This window comes from Schistocerca piceifrons, chromosome 2, assembly GCF_021461385.2.
Source record: "Schistocerca piceifrons isolate TAMUIC-IGC-003096 chromosome 2, iqSchPice1.1, whole genome shotgun sequence".
NCBI classification, from domain to species: Eukaryota; Metazoa; Arthropoda; class Insecta; order Orthoptera; family Acrididae; genus Schistocerca; species Schistocerca piceifrons.
This window is the reverse complement of record NC_060139.1, coordinates 1,017,576,383-1,017,599,929: the sequence shown is the minus strand read 5'-3', so window position 1 is coordinate 1,017,599,929 and position 23,547 is coordinate 1,017,576,383.

The following is a 23,547-nucleotide window of genomic DNA, read 5'->3' as shown; positions in this document are numbered from 1 at the left end:
ACCAAATCCTGCGTCGCTGCTGGCGGACACGGCAGTGCGGCAGCTCGGCGACAACCCCTCGCCCAACACACGTGCGCACCACAGCAGGCGGGCTCCTACACTGGCCTCTAAACTGCCACTAGATAATCCGTGTGCTGCGAGGCGCGACAACAACATCTTAGATTCCAGAGCTTGTGTATGCGCGCTGTAGCCAACCTTTACATCCTAAGGGAGTATTGCCAACTCTCAAGTGAACTTCCGATGTCATCCACAAGGTCATTTATGTATATTGTGAATAGCAACGGTCCTACGACACCCCCCTGCGGCACACCTGTAATCACTGTTACTTCGGAAGACTTCTCTCCATTAAGAATGACATGCTGCATTCTGTTATCTAGGAGCTCTTCAATCCAGTTACACAATTACACATTACTGTTATGTTGCTGCTTACGGGGTGAAGCATTGCTGTATCTTTGTCATGTATGGGCCTCTGCAGCTGGCTCCTGGTTCATGCACCCATCCTGACTGCTAACTGGTGACTAAGACTTGAATGTAGTGGCCAATATCGCCACTGGACGCCTGCTGAGTGGACTTTTTAGATGAATCGCATTTTCTGCTTCATAGGACAGGTGACCGTTGGCATTTAGGATGTGAAACATCTGAAAGCAAGCACCCTGCACCAATCGTTATGGTCTGCGGAAATGTGTGGTGTGAATGCCTGAATGAAAAGGGTCCAGACCGGACGGATGGAGCGTTATGGTCTGGGAAATGTTTCAGTGGCATTCCCTGGATGATCTCGTCATTCTGGAAGGCAAAATGGATCAACACAAGTGTGCTTCTATACTTGGGGACCATTTCCGCCCTACATGCTGTTTGTTTCTCCTCGGCACGATGGCGCTTACCAGCAGGACAGTGCTGCGAGTCACACAGCTCTCCGCGTGCTTGTTCGAAGAGCACTCAGATCAGTTTAGCGCGCTCCCAGGATTTAAACGCAGTTGAAGAGCTGTGGACCACCTCGACCGGGCTGTTCGCGACATGCATACTCAGCCAAGAAACATAGCGCACATGGCTGTGGTACTGGAGTCAGTATGGCTCCTAATCCTTGTCGGTACCTTCCAGAGCCATACGGGCCTCCCTCCTACACATCTCAGAGTGGTTTGCGCAGCAAAAGGCTTTTGACAGGTGACCACATAATGTGACTGCTCAGTGTAATAACAAGATAATTTCTTGTACAATGGCGTGCACACAATTAATCACACTCACAGCATAAGAATAACAAAATAAATATGTACAGCTCAAAGCCAATCACGCTCACACAGTAGAATTAACGACACTAACATGGCCTTTGCCAAGAGAAAGTCAACACAGAATAACACCATATTGTATCAACACATCATACCCCACGAACAGATCTTCCGTGTGGAGTATTGCTGGTAATTCGTTACACTGAAAGTTCAGTCTGTCTTCTCCACCGTATATTATACTGCTGACAGAAATACCACTTTCGCTCAATGAAAGACCGTGCTAGTGCCCTTTCGTAATATGGAAGCCGCCCTCACGCCCTGGAAAAATCTGCCCCACTGTGGCCACACGCTATGCTGACGTCTTGTGAAGTCACGTGTTCGGCTCCTGGGCACATCGGCTTTGGAGAAGGCCTTCCGTTCGTGGGTTTCCACGCACTTCATCCCAGACTCTGGACTCTGCGCCAGGTACGCTCACGTGCGCGAGCAGTCACCCCCCCCCTCCCCCCTCCCACCACGCTGGCGACACGCCTCCCATCCCTCCGGGATAGAACACCAAACTTAACTCTGTCCGTGGGCGAAACAAGGGTGATGACGCAGCATATTGCAAAACATTAAAACTTGGCTCAGTCATGTTAGATTCCTGACTGTTGAAGTGTTATGACTTGTGATCCTATCACGAATTCTACGTGGATTGAGCCAAGCTTCAATATTTTAGTAGGGGACAGTTATGAGCTATGCATGACGACAGCTTTCTACAAAGTATGAGCATTCTTGACACAAATAAAGTGGGTCATAATCAAATAATTTTCTAGACAAATTTCCATAGTTTTTTTATCAATATTGTCTCCTGTAAGTATTTGGGGCATATTTTTAAAGGCTTTCTACAGAAATATTAATAAACATAAGTAAAATGGGTGTGCATTGGTAACGCTAAATTACAGATACACTTTTTATAAAACATTCCGTCATCTAGCTTTCAAGTTATATCAAAAGTGCCACATTCGACCACTGGCTTTTAAGAGACGCTCTATCTCGTTTTTTATGAGGACGTCTCGATTTTACAATCAAGACAATCTACAAAAACAGTGCGATATGAAGTACCACCGATACAGCTGTTGCAGAGATAAGTAATATGCCTGCAGATGTCTGCAATGTGGTACGAGTGTTAAGCTGAATTTAATAGATCAATCTAAAAACTGAGGAAGCTAGAAGCTTATACCAAGTGCTGGTGTAAAGCATAGTTCCGTGGAATATAGGAGTGTTGAACACGATTTATTCAGCCAGTAGACGGATCACTATCATCAACGTCACACGCCTTCTCTACATGAAACAGCGCGGACTTCGCAACAGGTAACCAGCGCACTGTATGGAGCTCTATTTCGTAAGGTAAATTCTGATGCCACCTTTAGGAATCGAACAGGCACTACTCAGGTTAGGCACACCTGTACTGTTGTCGACATGCAACTGCAATCACAAATGCGGTTGCGAATTTCAATTATTTATGTGATGACATCGTCGAGTTTTATGAATAAGTCCAGTTCTGTCGGAATTATACTAGGCACCGTTTCCATTCAAAATATTTCACCAAGTTAATACAAAGCCATCGCATACTGAGTAAATACTAGAAATTAGAGGCCCATGTGGGAAAACCACAATCTAATTTTGCGCATGTAGACGCCCATTGATAAAGTGACTTATTACGGAAGAAAAAATATTAATGGGCAGGCTTCACGAAAATGGTGCAGCAGCTTCGAAACGACTGTCATTATCATAATACTACACGAATGGAACAAAACATTATGACCACCTACCTAATAGCTTTTTCTCCGTCTTTGGAACGAAATACTGTACATCACTGATTCTGCGTATCAGAAATCTGACAGATTGTTGGTAGGTTTTTGTAGGTATGGGGCATTAGGTATCTACGCACAGGTCATGTAATTCGCGTGAATAATGGGCCGCTGATTTGCATACGCGGTGATGGTGCCAGATAGCGACCCTTATGGGTGCCAAAGGACTTAAATCAGACGTCAAAGTGAGTTCAACATACCGCTGCTCAAACCACTATAGTACGGTTCTGACTCCAAGACACTGACAACTATACTGCTGAAAGATATCAGCGCCGTCGGGGAAACCATGAAGCATGAAGGCATACAGGTGCTTCGCAGCTGTCAGCGTGTCTTCGATTACTACCTCATGTCCCATGCAAGCGCAGGAGAATGTCTTCCATAGCATAACACTGATCCCACGAGCCTGCGTCCATGGCGCGCTGGATATTTCGAACTGCCGTTCATACAGATGACGATTGTAGAAACGACCATTGACATAAAAGAAGTGGTTTACCCGAAGGAAACAAAGGAAAAGTTCGGTGTAGGTATTGAAATCCATGGATAAGAAATAAAAACTTTGAGGTTCACCGATGGCATTGTAATTCTGTCAGAGACTGCAAAGGACTTGGAAGAGCAGTTGAACGGAATGGAAAGTGTCTTGAAAGGAGGGTATAAGATGAACATCAACAAAAGCAAAACGAGGATAATGGAATGTAGTCGAATTAAGTCGGGTGATGCTGAGGGAATTAGATTAGGAAATGAGACACTTAAAGTAGTAAAGGAGTTTCGCTATCTGGGGAGCAAAATAATTGATGATGGTCGAAGTAGAGAGGATATAAAATGTAGACTGGCAATGGCAAGGAAAGCGTTTCTGAAGAAGGGAAATTTGTTAACATCGAGTATTGATTTAAGTGTCAGGAAGTCGTTTCTGAAAGTATTTGTATGGAGTGTAGCCATGTATGGAAGTGAAACATGGACGATAAATAGTTTAGACAAGAAGAGAATAGAAGCTTTTGAAATGTGGTGCTACAGAAGAAAGCTGAAGATTGGATGGGTAGATCACATAACTAATGAGGAGGTATTGAATAGAATTGGGGAGAAGAGGAGTTTGTGGCACAACTTGACTAGAAGAAGGGATCGGTTGGTAGGACATGTTCTGAGGCATCAATGGATCACCAATTTAGTACTGGAGGGCAGTGTGGAGGGTAAAAATCGTAGTGGGAGACCAAGTGATGAATACACTAGGCAGATTCAGAAGGATGTAGGCTGCAGTAGTTACTGGGAGATGAAGAAGCTTGCCCAGGATAGAGTAGCATGAAGAGCTGCATCAAACCAGTCTCAGGACTGAAGACCACAACACCAACAACAACAACAACCCGAAGAGCCGATATGTTTTCATTGATCGTCGGTCGAATCCCATGGTCCTGTGCTCATTGCTATCGTAATTAACGATGTCGTTGGGTCATCATGTCAACACGTAGGAGCAGTCTGCTGCGGATCTCCATGTTCAACAATGTACGATGAACAGTGTGCTCTAAAACATTTGTGCGTGCACCAGCATTGTGCTCTTTTGGCAGAGACGTCACAGATCACCATCTATCGTACTTTACACAGCGGACAAGATTCCGAACCCCATATTCTGCGGAGTCGTGGACGTCCAACCATTTGGCGCCTAGTGGTAGTTTCACTGTCTTTCTCCTTCTTTTCGTAGATCTTAACGACAGTAGCACGTGAACATTCGACCAGCTTTGTAGTTTTCGAGATACTCGTTCACAGGCTCTGCGTACTAATAATCTTCGCTTTGTCAAAGTCGCTTATCAGAATAGATTTCCCCACTTGCAACCCATACTTTTGCAAGGGTGATCCCCCATCTGTCTCAGCTCCGCTTAGATACTTTTATTAACGCTTTAAGTGCACGCAACGCCACCAGGTGGCATCTAACATCGCGGTGGGCGGTGGTCAGGATGTTTAGGCTTATCAGTGTATAATCAGTGGGTTCAATGAATTCCACATTGTGGCACCTCGCGTCGTTGACACGAACCGTAGTGATATTTGTCTCCATGCTGAAGTGCTATCTGTGAGACGAGGTCGCGGCTAGAGGCCAGCCTAACCGCGATAACACTCTTGTGTCGGTCTGCGAATAGGGAGGTGGCCATGTGTGGTAGTATACTAAATGCTGGTGTTAACTTTGTGATCTCCGTGTGCTTTTGCACTGTATATGGTGTTGGATGCAGAAGAAAATTGAAACGTATTAAAGACACATAACGCACAGCCGCAGGGCATGTGTTCTGTAATTGAATAAGCGTCATGATAATCTCTTTACTGACAAAAAGGAGACTGCCAATGGGGAGATGTCCATGAGAAAAAGAGTGAATAACCAACAAGAGCATAACCTTCTACTATCCTGTGTTTGAAAGTGGTAAGGATGCTATAAAATCTGAAAAGGGAAATGCTAGGCCTCAGCCTAGGTATAGGGGAGGGGTGCAGTGAAGTTAAATGTAAAGACGACAAATGTTTCTGGTCAGACGAATATAGAGTAATACCAACAACAGCAGAAAATGTTACATAGGGACCAGTATTAATTATAGATAGGAATGTAGGGCAGAGAGTAAGTTACTACGAGCAGCTCAGTGATAGGGTTGTTCTTGTCAAAATACACAGAAAACCAACACCGAGAACAGAGTTCAGGTAGACATGCCAACGTCACAAACAGAAAATGGAGAGATAAAGAAAGTGTAAGTGCATATTGAACAGGTAACTTCATATATAAAGGGAGATGGGAATCTAATAGTCACGGTTAATTAAAGTGCGGTTTTTGAAGGAAGAAGAGAGGATTACTGGAGAATATGAACTTTGTAATAGGAATGAGGTGTACAAGACTAATTCAGTTGTGGAAGAATTTTGAGCTAGTAATAAACAGTACTCTGTTTAAGGCTCACAAGACAGGAAGATAAATTTGCAAAAGGCCCGGAGATACAGAAGATTCCAGTTACGTTACATCATGGTTAACCTGATAAAATATTCCTATGGCAGATGTTGGATTTTAAGGCTTATCCGGGAGCACATACAGGCCCAGATCAAGGTTTAGTAATGATGGAGACAGGCTGATATTTAGGAGACTAGTGAGGAAGAATCAGTGCGCAAACAAATGGGATACAGAGGTACTAAGGAGTGAAGAAATGTGCCTGCACTTCTCTAAGGTTATAGATACTGCGATAATGAACAGCGCTGTAGACCGTTCTGATGAAGAGGAATGGACTTATATAAAGAGAGCAGTCACAGAATTGGAAAGAAAATCATAGGTACAAGGAAGGTAAATACAAAGAAACCATGGATAGCAGAAAAAACACTTCAGCTGATCGACGGAAGAATGAAGAACAAAAATGTTCGGAGCATTTCAGGTATACGATTATAAGTCACTTAGGACTGAAATAAATAGGAACCTCAAGAAGTCTAAGGCAAAATGACTGCATGAAAAATGGGAAGATATCTGAAAAGAAGTAAATGTCGTTAGGACTGACTCAAAAAGCAGAAAAGTCAAAACAAACCTCGGAGAAATTGCAAGCAATGGCGGATAGGTGAAAAGAGTCCACTGAAGGCCTCTATGAGGCGGACGACTTGTTTGATGAGGTGGCAGGAGGAGGAGCAGCAGTCGATAGGGAAGAGGCAGGGGATCCAGTAGTAGAATCAGAGTTCAAAAGAGCTTTGGACGACTTAACATGTAATGAGGCACAAGGAATAGTTAACATTCCATCAGCATTTCTTAAATCAGCAAGGGAAGTGGCTACAAAACGACAATTCACTTAGTGTGTAGAATGTATGTGAGACGTCATGCTAAACCCACAGGACATGACAGGTAGTTTAAGTTGTGGAACGGGGCCAAAATAGGCGGCTGTCAGTTACACTCGAACATAAAACCTTTTATTTGATCAAACATTACAAGAGCCAAGAAAACTTTAAAAAAACACAGCTTTAGTTTTGTAATTTAATTAGCAGCTGAATGCGCCATGCAATCTCATGCCTTAAGGGCAAGACCACTTTAACTTAAAAATGGCTGAAAGCCAATACCTTGAAGCTAAACCAAAAACAGTAATTCAAAAGACAAAGCCCTATCTGTAAACAGTTCCTTAATTAGTCTTAAGGCTCAAAGAATCTGACACTTTAAGAACAAACAACTTAAATTCAAAATCAGCTGAAGGCAAACACTTAAGACTCAATAACATTACTTTTAAAAATGCCAAAGGCTTTATGTAAAACAGTTCTTAAATTAGACTGAAGGCACAAACCATCTGACGCCTTAAGGGCAAAACAACATTAATGTAAAAATCGGCTAGAAGCCATACAAGTACAAACAACAAGAACAAACAAGAAAAGGTAGTACACCCAAGGGCCCTCAGAAGTTCCGAGTGTCAGCCTGGAATTCAAACACTAACGCTCGCTTAGGTGAGACAGGTAGTCGGCCAAACCATTGTCTATCCCACGACAACCTAACTGACAGACAATCAACGGACCCACCGACAAGATAACCTCCGCTTTACCCGACCACAACACAACAGGGAATTCAATGGAATAACGTAGGAGGTATTGGCGCCCACAACCAATTATACATTGAGTTGTCAAACTACACACCGTGCTGGACAGCGACAATACGATGAGCAAAATACACTGCCTGAATTTACGTCAACGGCCAGGGCGGGTAACCGGAACGTTAATGGGCACGAGGCAGAAGATTCCACTGACGCACTTCCATTCTAATAACCAAGTACCGTTAAACTCCACCGGAGGGTGGCTAAAATTTGCCAACTTGAAATACACGTTTTTGCTCCCAGGAATATCCCAGTAGCTGACAACGAACTCCAAACGACACAATGCGAACAGTCGTGACTTGCTGGTAGATTAAGTTAAAACTTAACTTTCGTGCCCAGGATCGGTGAGCCACGAACGTCGTAGCTATGGGATCGGGATCGATGACCGTCGAAGTCTGGTCCCACACACTCCGACACCGCATAGAGGTCGCCAGCGGGCCTGGCCAAACTATGCGCCGCGGAGATTTCCTCCCTGCTCCACACCAACCGACCAACTGCAGGCCCTGATATGGTGAAAGAACCAAATATACGCCGGCCGATGAGACGACCAGCAGAATGACCAACCAACGGTCGTCCCGCTCCAATCTCCCTGCGTCAGACAGTTCATGTGTGTCGCCAGCGGTCGGCGAGCACTGGCTGTCGGCGCCTCACCTGTTCTCCGTCCCCGACTTCACTGCTGCTGCGTCCCGATTGCACTGCTGGTCCGTCTTCCACTGACTGTCAGACACACGACGACCCGGAAATACTATCAGTCGCTCCAGAGATGGTACGACAGTGCCCTTATCAAAACGCGCTGCTGCTGCCGCTCACGGGCAAGTGAGGCAGGAAGTTAGTGACGCCAGTAAATGGAATTATAATATGAGACAGCAGTACCGTAATAGAAGACGACAAACAATAAATGTGATAAACGCGAGCCGTGCACGGCTCAGTATGATACTCGCGTTACACCATCGGTCTTTCGGCATTAGCTTTATACCATCGGTCTTTCGGCATTATCAGCACAATGCCAAAGACTGCAAGAGTCGGCAAGTGCAAGAATTATTGCAAATTCAGATTAAGAGATCATGCATCCAAGTCAATGACAAGAATAATATACTAAGCAATGGAAAATAAAATTGAGGAGTTGTAAGATGACGATAAGTTTGACGTCAGCAAAGGTAAAGATACCAATGAGGCAGCTCTTACGTTGCCGTTGATGATAATGGAAGCAAGAGTGAAGGAAAATTGAGACACATTCATACGATTTGTCGCCCTGGCAAAAACGTTCGTCAATGTAAAATGGGGCAAGAAGTTCGAAATTCCGAGAAAGATAGGTAAGTTATTGGGAAAGATGGGAAATATACAGTATGTATAAGACCAGATGGGAATAACAAGTGCGAACGGCCAAGTACGAAGTGCTGGGATTAATGAGGGTGTAAGACAGGGATGTAGTCTTTCGGCACTACTGTTCAATCTACATTCAATCTACACCACGAAGAGGCAACGACGGTTCATGAGTCTCATTAAAATTCACGATGAAAATATGCCAATAATAAGATTCGCTCATGACACTGATTCCGTCGGGAAATGTGAAGAAGAATTACAGCACCTGTTAAACGAAAAGAACAATCTAATGAATGCACAATACAGTTTGAGGGTAAATCGAAGAAAGACGAAAGTAATGGGATTTAGCAGAAATGAGAACATCCAGAAGCTTAACATCAGGACTGGTAATCACGAAGCAGACGAAATTAAAGAACTGTTCTACCTAGGAAGCAAAATAACCTATGACGGACGAAACGTGGAGGACATTAATAGCAGATTAGCACTGGCTGAAAGGGAATTCCTGGCCAACAGAAGTCGGCTAGTGTGAAACATAGGCCTCAATTTGAGGAAGAAGTTTGTGAGAGTGTACTTTTGTAGCACAGAATTGTATGGTAGTGAAACATGGACTGTGGGAAAACCAGAATAGAAAAGAATCGAAGCATTTGAGGTGTGGTGCTACAGACGAATTTTGAAAATTAGATGGACTGATAAGGTAAGGAGCGAGGAGGTTCTCCGCAGAATCGTCGAGGAAATGAATGTATAGAAAACACTGACAAGAAAAAGGGGCTGAATGACAGAACATCAGTTAAGACATCGAAGAATAACTTCCATGGTACTGAAGAGACCTCTAGAGGGTAAAGACTGTAGTGAAAGGCAGCAAATAAGGCAGCAAATAATTGAGGATGTAGATTGAAAATGCTACTCTGAAACGAAAAGATTGAACTACGAGAGCAATTCGTGGCAGGTCGCATCAATTCAATCAACTAAAAAAAAAAAAAAAAAATGTTGGGTTGGATAGCATAGTTGTGTTAATGTTTGTGACAGTATCTGCAGCTGGCCGCCGGCCGGTGTGGCCGTGCGGTTGTAGGCGCTTGAGTCTGGAACCGCGTGTCCGCTACGGTCGCAGGTTCGAATCCTGCCTCGGGCATGAATATGTGTGATGTCCTTAGGTTAGTTAGTGTTAAGTAGTTCTAAGTTCTAGGGGACTGATGGCCACAGATGTTAAGTCCCATAGTGTTCAGAGCCATTTTTGCCGCTGGCATTTGCTTTCATCTGCCGTTTAATAATACGGAATATCCCAGGGCGCTTTGGGTGTTCTAAACCAAGGTATTCAACGAAACCTTGGCGCATTTGTTTGAGAATGGGCGAATGTGTTGCGGATAAATGGCCTCCACTCAACGAAACATGGAATGCAGGCAGTATTTTGTGTTTCCAACAGAAGGCTGCTTGTCTGTAGGCTGTGTTTCAGGTGTGTCCTCGCTACATAGTTACTGGATTTGGAACCGACAGTGAGTTCCCAAGCTTCATCTCCAGACTCAGGGCGATTTGCTTGTGCATGTGACTTAGATCACAGCTTTCTGGCGGCGCTACTCCGATTTGGTTCCTTACTACGAACGCTACTAGGAGTTGAGGACAATGTTACTTGCACTTGTTGTTGGTGTGGGATTTCTGTGTGAACGATACAAGGTCAATTGTAAGAAGTCATATACTGACTGAAGCTTTATCCTGGCAGTTACTGTATGAAACTTGCTTAAAATTCAGGAACAGAATGGTCGCCATTAAGGGTTAACACAATCCATGTAAGCGTATAATGTAAACATCTACTCGCATCGTTGTTGATTGAGCTAAGGATATGTAATATGGGATGATTTGGTTTTCCAAAGTTAAGCGGGACTCTACATGACAGCTATTCCGTGATGTGTTAGTTTTGGTTATTTTCTAACATACAAGTTAAATTTTAAACGAGTTGGTAGGGTGTTGTTTAAATATACGCTGTCCACCACATGCTAGTCGTTTTACAAAATATTATCTGGTTGTTCACTAGCGTGCCTTAAGTTTTCAACTTCGATGTGGCAGTGCGTCATTTAAATATGGTCTTTCTTCCTTATGCAGGTAGAAGGAACATAATTCTCATACGGGAGAGAGCTTAGTTGGTATAGGGATTATGTGTTGCATTTGGCAGAAGAGCCAACACCGTGTTACGAGAGGAGGCCGAAATGCACACGTTTTAGCTCACGCAGGCTGGCGTGAGGACGGAAGAGCTATACTGACTAGAGGTCTGGAACATGACAAGGAACTAGAATTCAGAAAGTGGACGTAATGAGTTTGATACTTAACTATAATCCATTAATGGTGAACGTCGCTCTTGACGGTACATGATTCACAATATTATCAGTTCAGAATACATTCTTCAAGAATATGGCGCCTTGCCTGGTCGTAGCAAATGACGTAGCTAAAGGCTATGCTAAACTGTCGTCTCTGCAAATGAGAGCGTATGTAGTCCGTGAACCATCGCTAGCAAAGTCGGCTGTACAACTGGGGCGAGTGCTAGGGAGTCTCTCTAGACTAGACCTGCCGTGTGGCGGCGCTCGGTCTGCAATCACTGATAGTGGCGACACGCGGGTCCGACGTATACTAATGGATCGCGGCCGATTTAAAGGCTACCACCTATCAAGTGTGGTGTCTGGCGGAGACACCACATTGTGACCATACGTCTTGACCAAATTCTAACTTGATTTACACTGAAAAGATCAGGAAACTGGTATATGTATCCATATTCAAATACACAGACGTGTAAACAGGCAGAATACGGCTCTTCTGTCGGCAACGACTATATAATACACTAATAATTTTTAGATCGGCTACTGCTGCTACAATGGCAGGTTATCAAGATTTAAGTGAGTCTGAACGTCGTATTATATATCGATTCACGATCGATGAGACACAGTATCCCCGAGGTAGCGATGAAGTTGGAATTTTCCAGGGCGACCATTTTACGAGTGTATGGTTCAAATGGCTCTGAGCACTAACGGACTTAACTTCTGAGGTCATCAGTCCCCAGAACTTAGAACTACTTAAACCTAACTAACCTAAAGACAACACACACATCCATTTACGAGTCTACTGTGAAGATCAGGAACCCGTAAAACATCAAATCTCCGACATCGCTGCGGTCGGAGAAAGATCCTGTAAAAACGGAGCTAACGACAACTCAAGACAATCGTTCAGCGTGACAGAAGTGCAACCCTCCCGCAAATTGCTGCAGATTTCAATGCTGGGCCTTTAACAAGTGTCAGCGTATGAACCATTCAACGAAACAGCATCGATATGGGCTTTTGGAGCCGAGGGCCACTCGTGTACCCTTGATGACTGCACGACTCAAAGCTTTGCGCCTCACCCGGACCCGTGATCACCGACATTGGACTTTCAAATTGTATCGAATGGATGGACGTGTACGGGCATGGAGACAACTTCATAAACCCATGGACCCTACATATCAGCAGGGGACTGTTCAAGCTGATGGAGACTCTGGCAGTGGTGTGGGGCGTGTGCAGTTGGAGTGATTTGGGATCCCTGATACGTCTAGATACGGCTCTGATATGTAGGAGAACTCGACACCCCGCAAGTGCATAATTGCTACAGAGTGACTCCAGGAACGCTCTTCTGACTTTAAACACATCTGCTGGCCACCAAACACCCCAGACATGAGCAGTATTCAGCATACTTTGATCCCTTACAACGTGCTGTTCAGAAGAGATCTCCACCCCATCGTACTGTTACTGATTTACGGACAGCGCTGCAGGATTCATGACGTCCGTTCCCTGCAGCACTACTTGAGACATTAGTATCGTCCATGCCACGTCGTGTTATGGCACTTCGGTGTGTTCGCGGGGGCCCTACACGATATTAGGCAGCTGTACCAGTTTCTTTGGCTCTTCAGTCTATTTGAAAGATAATCAAGATGTATATGTTAATTGAATGGTCAAGAATGACCCTAAGAATAGGCTTTTTTTGCCTATGGAGGGCCGCTGATTTACAGGTACAAGGAACCAAGGATGCTACTCTCTTATTTAATGTTACAGTCTATCCTCCTTTTGTTGTGGATTGAGGTTATTTAAATTCTGACTCTCATAAATTCAGGACATTATTAACCCCGTTCCTGCTCCCAGTTTCGGCTTGTTGTGCAGCCCCAAGAACGTCTTCCAATGAGTGTCATCATCGTCATCGGACATCCTAGTCGTTCACAAAACTTTTACAAAATAAACTTGAAGTAACGAATTTGAAGTACTTCAGTGCCAGACATTATTTCACAAAAGAATAATAACAACACGAGTAAGGCTTTCGCTGGCAGTGTTTACTTTTCTTAAATTTATGGGCTGAAAAGTCATGGACAACGCATGAAACTACATTTTCTGACAAAAAAAATTGAAACACAAAAATGATATGGTCGAATGTCAAAGTAACTTAATACAAAACCAAGCCAGTGTCGGGCATGTAAATAATTAGAGTTGCATTTCTCAGTGACAGGTGGAATGGCCACGAGAGTGCATTAGCGTTGTCATGTTTAGTGTAGTTAGCAGGTCTCAAATGATATATAAATGTCCTGTAAAGCGTCAATTGTTCAATGATTAGTATGGCGGAACGAAGTGTTTTGCACTTGTGGGTGTTATCAGCACCTGACAAGTGTGTCATTGTGTGTCTACATTTGACAGCCTGGTCGAGCTGTGCAGTGTCTAGATTTTTAAGCATTTAGATGTGACAGGGGCATGATGTTAGACTTGATAGGAACATGGCGGCGGGGATACTCGTTGTAATGATTCTGGTTGCGTCTGACCTCCACAATGAAGCATCCCAGTACTGTGCACGAATTACATCTTTACCTCCTCGCATCTGCACCGGCTATCCGAGAACAAGTATTGGACTCCTTGTAACATTCCGCGTCAGCCTGCACCATTTGGCCGGCCACTGTGGCCGAGTGGTTCTAGGCGCTTTAAGCCGGAACCGCGCGACTGCTACAGTCGCAGGTTCGAATCCTGCCTCGGGCGTGGATGTGTGTGATGTCCTTACGTTAATTAGGTTTAAGTAGTTCTAAGTTCTAGGGGACTGATCACCTCAGATGTTAAATCCCATAGTGCTTAGCCATTTGAACCATTTGAGCCTGCACCATTTGTCGAAGAATAGCAGCTGCCGCACCAGGGAATTACTGTCCTATGTGCAGTGTACCGCTAACATTGCAACACTAGCGGCTATCACTGGAGTGGTTGCGTGACCAGGAAACATGGGTTGACGATGAGTGACTTCACATTTTTAGGAGTGAACTGCGGTCTGGCCACACTCGGCTGACCATTGTCAACGGATATTGCGGCGGTCTTGAGAGATGGTCCCAGTCTTCCAGTCTTTTTGAAAAGACACAGTGCCGTTACTCCTGGTGACATCGTGTGGGGGACCATCAGGTCAAGGCTGACTGGAACCGTGGGAACCCCAATAGCATGTGTGTACCTCACTAACATACTCCATCCTCGTGTGTTACCTCTCGCACGACAGTATCGTGGTGCCATTTTTCGACAGGACAATGTTCATCCAAACATAGCACCAGTCTCTCTGAACTGTCTGCGTGATGTTGAGGTACTTCGAGTGACCGGAAAGATTCTCAGGTCTGTCCCCGATGGAATGTGCGGGATCAGCTAGAACGCGAACTGTGTCCCAGTGCCCGTACCCAGAATATCAGATACCAGATACAACAGTCGTAGGTCAGTCTTCTTCAGGAGGGAATGCAACCGTTTTATGATCTCCCTTCCTAACCATATCAGTGTACGTATCTATACCAGGCATGTGCAGTAGCATACTGGTAAATGGGTTCATTCTGTCAAGTAGTTTGTAAATTTTACTATATTTTTTAATCACTGAAATAACATCACGTATACTATCAACCCTGCAAGTTTCATTATGCTTCCCCATCCTCCTTGGTACTTCACTTTCCTCGTCAGGCAAGATATTCACTAACGTGCCTTTTCCAGTTGACATCTTCAGATATAAAACTATTTCAATACAATTAACTCCAACAAAGGTCTGGGACGAGCGCTATGGCAAAGAAGACAGGTATTCAAAACTAACAATGAACAAAGGCGGCAAACAGGAAACATGTTCTTTAATTTTTATTGACAAGACTACTAATCATAACGGAGAAGTGGCGCCCAAGTAATTCTTTTGAACCTACCAAGATAACAAATTAACTTCCTAGTACTGCAAAACATTAGGTGGGTAGGTCACATAACTAATGAGGAGGTACTGAATAGGATTGGGGAGAAGAGAAGTTTGCGGCACAACTCGACTAGAAGAAGGGATCGGTTGGTATAACATGTTCTGAGGCATTAAGGGATCACCAATTTAGTATCGGAGGGCAGCGTGGAGGGTAAAAATCGTAGAGAGACACCAAGAGATGAAAACACCAAGCAGATTGAGAAGGATGTAGGTTGCAGTAAGTACTGGGAGATGAAGAAGCTTGCACAGGATAGAGTAAAATGGAGAACTGCATCAAACCAGTCTCAGGACTGAAGACCACAACAACATCAACTGCAAAAAATGTACGTCATCCACTAGCGACCGCTGGTGTTTTTCAATTTCCGTGTAGTTACGGCTATTTGTATATTGGAACCTTAAAAACAATATTAACACTCATTTAGCTGACCGTAAGAGGAAGTGTCGCAATGGACAAACTGATAAGTGAGTCATAGCGGAACATTATTTATGATCTCGAAAGCATGAAATAAAATTTCTTGAGACCTATAATTAGGCAAGAAGATATATTCTTGCACACTTCTTTGGAGAGGCTACAGATATTTGTAAAAAGAATTGCAGATGGAGGTAAATAAAACATGGATGACAAGTTGGGGCCAAGATATTCGCATAATTCTAATAAGCGATTACTTTAACCTGAGAATCATGTCGCAAGTAGGAGATATTTATAAGCATTCGGCATTCCGTGACGAATGGCATTCTCTTTTTTTCAGCTGATAATGTGCTTATTAGTCAGCAGTCCCTTGAGTTTACGACGCATTTGCTACTTTTATCTCTGAAGATCTCTGTTGCAGAAGAGAACGAAACGTTAATAAACCGTTTGACACATCAAGTATTCTCTCAGATCCCCGAAGGCTGAGTAGAAAACGCTCAACGAAATCGGAACTGTAGCTGTATCCTAGTCACAGGCTTCTAAATGCGGAATTTGTACTAGAATTTACAACAAAGTCGTTTTTATGATAACACAAAAACTATTTCCGCAGTCTGAAAATCTGCACTGGCGGAATGTCTGCTGTTTAGAAAAGGGACGCCTCACATACTAGAGGCGGTTGGAAACAAATATCCAAGAACAAGGGCCAGTAGTTGCTTTGTCACAACTACGCTCCAGGAAGTAGGACAAATATCTGTAATGGTTACGTAACTGCAGTAGGTTTCAAGAAGTGGACACTGAATTTACCCTTTTGCCAAGAAATGTTTCAAGAATGATTTATAGTACTGGAATACCACGTACCAAGATGGCCAAATAAAGTTTGTTCATAAACGTCAGTCTTTTCTAGAGAAACTGAAGCACATGAATTAAATAGCAGTGACTACTAAAAATGAAAAGCATCTGCTGGTAATTCTGACGAAGTACGTAAATTTTTACATAATTCGTGAAGTAGATGTGTCAGTCGGACAAAGAAGCTTGACTATACAGAACCGTTTATGATAGCTAACTGGTCAGGATCGAAATTTATTGAGAATTGCATTGAAAGGACCGTTGAACTTCAGCTCTATCGGAATAGTCTTCAGTAGGCTAATTTTCGTTATCGGTGCGTCGCAGTAGTTAATTTAGCAGTAGCACCGTAGATTAATTAACATTTCTTAAGCTTATAATTACGCAATTATTTCGTTTTTGTTTGCGGGTTGACATGAAACTAGCTAACACTGTGACGTTATTAGCACACAATCTGTGAATGGCACTCTGTGGTTTCGTTTAACAGGAAATATATTCACAGACGATATCTGTCACCGGGTACTGTATGATGATGGAAAGGGAATAATGAAGCGCTCCTGTCATGGAGTGGTGTATCATACACGTACGTTGGTCTGTGGTAAAGCTCACTCGCTGAAATGTGCGCCGTCAGTTCGATAGTATCGGAGGTATATTGGAAATGATATATGCAGTAAAAGCGAATTCCTGTTGCTCGCAGACGGTGGCGCGGCGTCGGCTAGCTGATATTTATGCCGTGTCAGATGATATCGCGGACATGGTGGACCTAGCCCGCTCACAGCAGCATTCGTATTCACAGGGATAAACACGCCCGTGCGGATCTAAACTGAAAATCTGTGTTCCTGGATATAATTTCAATACACTGCGACTGGCTTAAATCTGAATTCTCATCCAGGGCATCATGTTCAACTTGAATTTCCCGGAAACGCTTTGATTTTACGAATCGGGATCCGTATTAGCGGTTCACATGCAGCCAATAAAGAACGTGAGTAGTAATCTCATTAGACTCCCATTGTGATCGACCATCAAAACGAACTTAAATCACTTAGCAGTATAGTTACGTGTAGGCCTTTATTAATTTATAAAGCATGGATCAAATTTTTTGCTACATCTAAGTGTATATACACTGCCAGAAAAATATTTACAAACTCTTAGAGGTTTCCAGTTCACACGAGATTTATTGTCGAAACAGCATATATAAAGTACATGAATGGATTACATTTACAGATCGACAGAAATCTACTTCTCAAGTACCTGATGCCGACAAATGCTGAAACACTACGTCAGTTGTTCAGGAAAAAAGTGTACATCAATGAGAAAAATTCAGGTTTCAGGTATATCGTAGCTGAGGGTTTGCAAACACATTATCTTATGACCAAGCAGTTTTACTTCGAGCTGCATATTCCTGTTATTCCCCAGTTTTTGTACCCTCCACACTCTTCCTCTCCATTCTTTTATTTCACTTCGTCTTCTTGGTAACAGCTACTTCAGCTTTGTCCGCATTCGTTACTCGTTGCTGATCGATAACGGTAGAGCTTACCTCACATTTCACACAACTCTGTGAAAAAGCAAAATTTTCCACCGATAAATCCAATAAATTTCATAATCATTTAAAGTTATTATTGCACTCATTACACCTATTTCCTACACTGTAAGGCTGACAAACACAGATTTTGATATTCGCTCCACAGTGTGGCTGGTGATGTGTTCATTGGGATTCTGTGAGAGACCAGGAGATATCCCCTTTCGTTTATCAGGTGCCTTTATTAACGCTTAAATCTTCATAACAGCAAATAATGTTTGTGATGGTATTGTACTCCCGTATACCGAATTTCTGTAGGTGAATGTTGAAAAATGACGTGCGTTTTCCGACGTTGCTTCGGCCTGGTGACCTCGAAGCCACCGTTTGGTGTTATAATTCTTAATTTTTGACATTTATAACGCAGAAAACACATACACTGAGATAGAACACCACAGCAGTAAGTGCAAAAGTGATGCGTTTCAAATTCCGAAAGCAAGAAGTGAACAAATGTAAGGTCTTTGGTAGCAGCTAAGCCACAGCCTTCTTGATATGCCTAAACTTAGGTTTTGGTTGTCAGAGACTTGTAGATACATCTGTATTTACGATCCATACCTAAAAGCTGACAATAAGTGACAGTAGACGAATACATCACGGAACTTTGAAAGAAAAGTGGTGCACAACGCCTGTGCAGCATTTTCAATCTAAATTTACAAACAAATGAAAAATGAAATGTCCATAATTTATACATCTTTGTAACGTGCATGGAACACTCATTTCTACAGTACTGAAAATGTTTTTCACGGGCAGGTCCGCTTAAGCAGTTTAGGTTCTGAAGTAAGGGATTAATATGAATGAAGTTTTTTAAGAGGTGCTGCAGTTTGATAACGAAGCGTACTGAAAAACGCCTGTAGATGTTGAAATACGAGATGTGTGAGAAAAGTAATGAGAATGATTTTTTTATCTACCACTGTTTTTATTTTTTCGGCAGCTTCACACCGGCGGAGTCACTGTTCCCAGTCTTGGTAGTAGTGCTGAGAGGTTTAAACTGGTAGGGTCGTTAGTATGACGGTCACATTCGTATAGGATGTTTTCCAGAGTACCCAAATGATTTCCTTTTAAGAAATTTTTCAATTTCGGGAAAAGGATAAGGTCACAAGAACTTAGTTCAGGCGAACAGCGTGGCTGTGGGACATCAGTAATCCCTTTTTCAAAATGTTTCAAACGGCTCTAAGCACTATGGGACTTAACATCTCAGGTCATCAGACTCCTAGACTTCGAATTACTTAAATCTACTTGATTTAAGGACATCACCCACATCCATGCCCGGGGCAGGATTCGAACCTGCGGCTGTAGCAGCACATGGTTCTAGACTGTAGAGCCTAGAAGCGCTCGGCCACAGCGGCCGGAAATCCCTTTTCAAGGCCAAAAATTAAGTGATGGACATGGCCGCGTGACATGGACGAATGTAATGATGAAGCATCCACTTGTCTTCAATCTGAGAATCACTAGATTCTTCCTTTTCCTGAGTCTTTCAAGGACATATTGATTGACACTTGGTTGAGAGTTTATCCTGGAGGTCTCATTTCACAAGAGCATGCACACATTGGAAGTCTTCACCAGTTTTTGAAGCTGGAGGTCTCCCTTAACTAGGTTTATCGTCAACGTGACGTCGGTCTTTCAAACATGATTTGTGCCAGCGAAAAACTTGAGCTCTTGATAAGCAATGTCTGTCTCAAATCTTCAAAAGTCACACCCGGACTCCCCATGTTTAACACAAAGCATGATGGCATGACATTAAATTTTGCTCTTCCATTTTCGTAACACACAACAAAAACGCACTTTAACTGAAAGTGCTCTCAGAAATCACATGGTGGCCGTAAGGAGCTGAAGCATCTGGAAGGGATGAACGCACCAGCCTCCACAAGTAGAACAACATAGAGGTGCGAGATCTCTTTCAGCGACTTTTCTCGGATACCTCGTATGTACCGTAGGAGAATGAGAGTTACAGGGCGAACTCGTACATCACAGACAAAATTTTAAAATAAGTCAGCGACATTTTCTGAGTAATTTGGTTTAAGTGATGCTTTGTCTCAGGTAACTCATGACAGAGTAAGTGCATTTCATTTGATTCGTGACTTCCATTTATCTTTGTATCCGTACTGGATGGAATATATTTGCGCAACAGTGCAAATGTCGACAGCAAGCGGTGTGTGTATAGCTTCGAAACAAACTTATTCCGTTTATTCGCGTACTTGCTGACACAACAGAAATGTCCACTTCAGTGTTTGCACCAAAGTTTGCATTCAGTACTGCTCAGGTTTGTTTTTCCGGAAGAGTTAGTTGTACGTCAGCAACGGCACACACAAGAATTGATAGGTTTTTTGATGAACAGCCAACCGACGAACACTATCACGCTCAAAAGTGTTTGAACGACCGGAACTGTATTCCTCCCGATTTGCATAAATCTGACATAGCGTAACGTCTTTGCAGGTCAATTGATTTCCTTTCTGTAAAGCAGTTTGACATTTTTATAGAAATTGTTTATTACGAGAGACCTCTAGGGGAAACTACTCTGTTTGGAAATCAGTAAAGACATAAAGTAATGCCACGACTTTGAAAATATCAAGAAAGACCTTAATATAGATCAGACGATCCTTAACGACTGTTAACTCAAGTTTATTATACGTGACATTTCAAACATGCTGCCACTCTCATTAATGTCTGAGACAACTATTACCATAACTCTATCCCATAAAATAACCCATTAATCGGTAATGAAAGCTAAACTGTTTTTTGAACAACAGCTGTTTCATAAGTAAGTGGACTTCCTAATTTGTACGATAATTCGACGTATTCTTTAAATTGTTTTACAAATCACCTATTACACGTCGTGGGATTCTAAAGTCGTTTTGCATGGACTGGTTAAAAAACTTACCAGTTAAAAAAAATCTTGATTAACAGCGTCAATGCTCTATGAGGACCTCAACGTCAACAGCGTATATCATCTGTGACGGCACCGTAATCTTGGTGGCGCATGGATCTACGTGTAGCTCAAAAGTCAGATCGATGGCGTTCACGAGCGGCTTGTTGTCAATTTATCTGAATTTCAAATGACACGCCAAACTGTTTTATTCTGGATCACCCTCACCGATTGCAGCCAATGCTAACCGGGCATAGCTTTCATGCCTGATGAGACTAGAACACAGCATCATTAGTTATTTATATCTAGGCATAAAGACACGGAAAACATCACATTTGTAGCAGCAAATCTCAACATGAAATTGTGAAACGACAGTGTTACGAAAAATAATCTCTGTCAGAATTAAAAGCGAGACATATCCACCCATTAGAATCAGTGATGGATTGTGCACAACTGATTAAATTTACGCATTAGATGTTTTCAACCTTAACAAAGGCACTCAAGTTGGCGTGTTCGCCATTCCTTTCTTCAAAAACTAGATCATGATAGAGGATTTACTACCTAAGTTATTCAGAAGCGTGAGTATTACCAAAAGATTAAATACAAAAAAAGAAAACGGAAAAGGCGTGTCAGGAAATTATCTGATACATGGTTAGTGTTGTATAGCTAGAGAAGGCCGAAATGCACGCGTTAAACTCAAGCAGGCTGGCGTGAGGTCTGAAAGAGGATACGTAATGAATGCTATAAAGAAAAGTACGTAGCTGCTGGAATATTTAACTTTAATCCATCATTTGAATACATCGTTCTGGACGGTACGTTCAAGACTATAAACTGTTAATGGCGCCTTGCTAGGTCGTAGCCATTGACTTAGCTGAAGGCTATTCTAACTATATTCTCTGCAAATGAGAAAGGCTTCGTCAGTGTAGTCGCTAGCAAGTCGTCCGTACAACTGGGGCGAGTGCTAGTTAGTCTCTCTAGACTTGCCGTGTGGTGGCGCTCGGTCTGCTATCACTGACAGTGGCGACACGCGGGTCCGTCGTATACTAATGGACTGCGGCCGATTTAAAAGCTACCACCTAGCAAGTGTGGTGTCGGGCTGTGACACCACAGTTAGACTAAGATAATTCAAATAATGGTTGGCAAATTAATTGGTGGGGAATTGAATTTGATAAACACCATCCCCCTTACCTTAACACGACCTGGGTACTCGTCAGCATAAGTGACTGTGTGGCATCAAAGGGAAACTCATGTGATGCACGCAGTGTGATTGTAGTACCGACTAAGATGATGCCGAATCCCTAAGTTCCGTCTGTCATAACTCACCGGTACTGCAAGTTACTATCACCATTCTCTCAGATGTAACGTGACCATGACGCTGATGCCCTGTCTGGCAACCATCAGGTGCGCACCTGTAAGTACTCCGCTGACTAGGAGACCTGCCATTCAAGTCTGCTGTCCCAACTGAAAGTGAAGCCGATCATCTTGCACCACGTGACGGGAGCTTCTATTCTTCTTCATAATCCCGAGTCCTCATTTTCTAAAAGATAGAACCAAGACTGTCTGCATTGCACACCCATAAAACTAGTCACTAAAAATTACACTTTCTCCATCAATGCCGTAATTGTCATACTGACGTCACACTGCAGCCACCAACCACTGGTCTTTCTAGCTGCTAGAGTAGTTTCCTCTGGAAACAAACTCAGAGTTAAAAGTAGCTTCGTTCGCTGGCAAAACCCTGCTGGCCGCCACCAAGCTACAATTTCTTTATGTTATTGTTTCCGTGTATTTTAAGATGGCTAAGAGATGTCTATCTCGCAGAATGTTTCTTTGACACAGACCAACTGCCGGCCTCTGCAGAGCCGAAGAATTCAGGGAACCATTCTCTTACAGGGCTTACTTCTTTTTTTGACTCCTCAGTCTACTGACTGGTGTGATGTGGCTCGCCGTGAATTCCTCTCCTGTGTCAACCTCTTCATCTCAGACCAGCACTTTCAGTCCACGTCTCCAATTATTTTCTGGATGTATTCCAATCTTTGTCTTCTCTACAGTTTTTGCCCTCTACTGCGCCCTGTACTACAGCGGAAGTCATTCACTTATGTCTTAACAGAGGTACTATCATTATGTCCCTTCTCCTTGTCAGTATTTTCCACATATTCCTTTCCTCTCCGCTTCTGCGCAGAACCTCATCATCTTTTACCTTATCAGTCCACCTAATTTTCAGAATTCATATGTAGCTCCACATCTCTACTTCTTCTATTCTCTTCTGCTCTGGTTTTCACACGGTCCATGTTTCACTACCATACAATGCTGTGCTCCAAACGTACATACTCAGCAAATATCTTCCTCAAATTAAGGCCTATGCTTGACACTAGGAGACCTCTCTTGGGCAGAATTGCCCTTTTTGCTAGCGTTAGTCTGCTTTTTATGTCCTCGCTGCTCCGTCAGTCATCGGTTATTTTGCAGCCTAGGTGGTAAAATTCCTTAACTTCCTCTACTTCGGGACTATCAACCCTGATGTTAAGTTTCATGCTGTTCTCACTACTGCTACTTCTCATTACTCTCCTCTTCGATTTACTCTCAATCCATATTCTGTACCCATGAGACTATTCATTGCTTTCAACAGGTCATGTACTTTTTCTTCACTTTCACTGA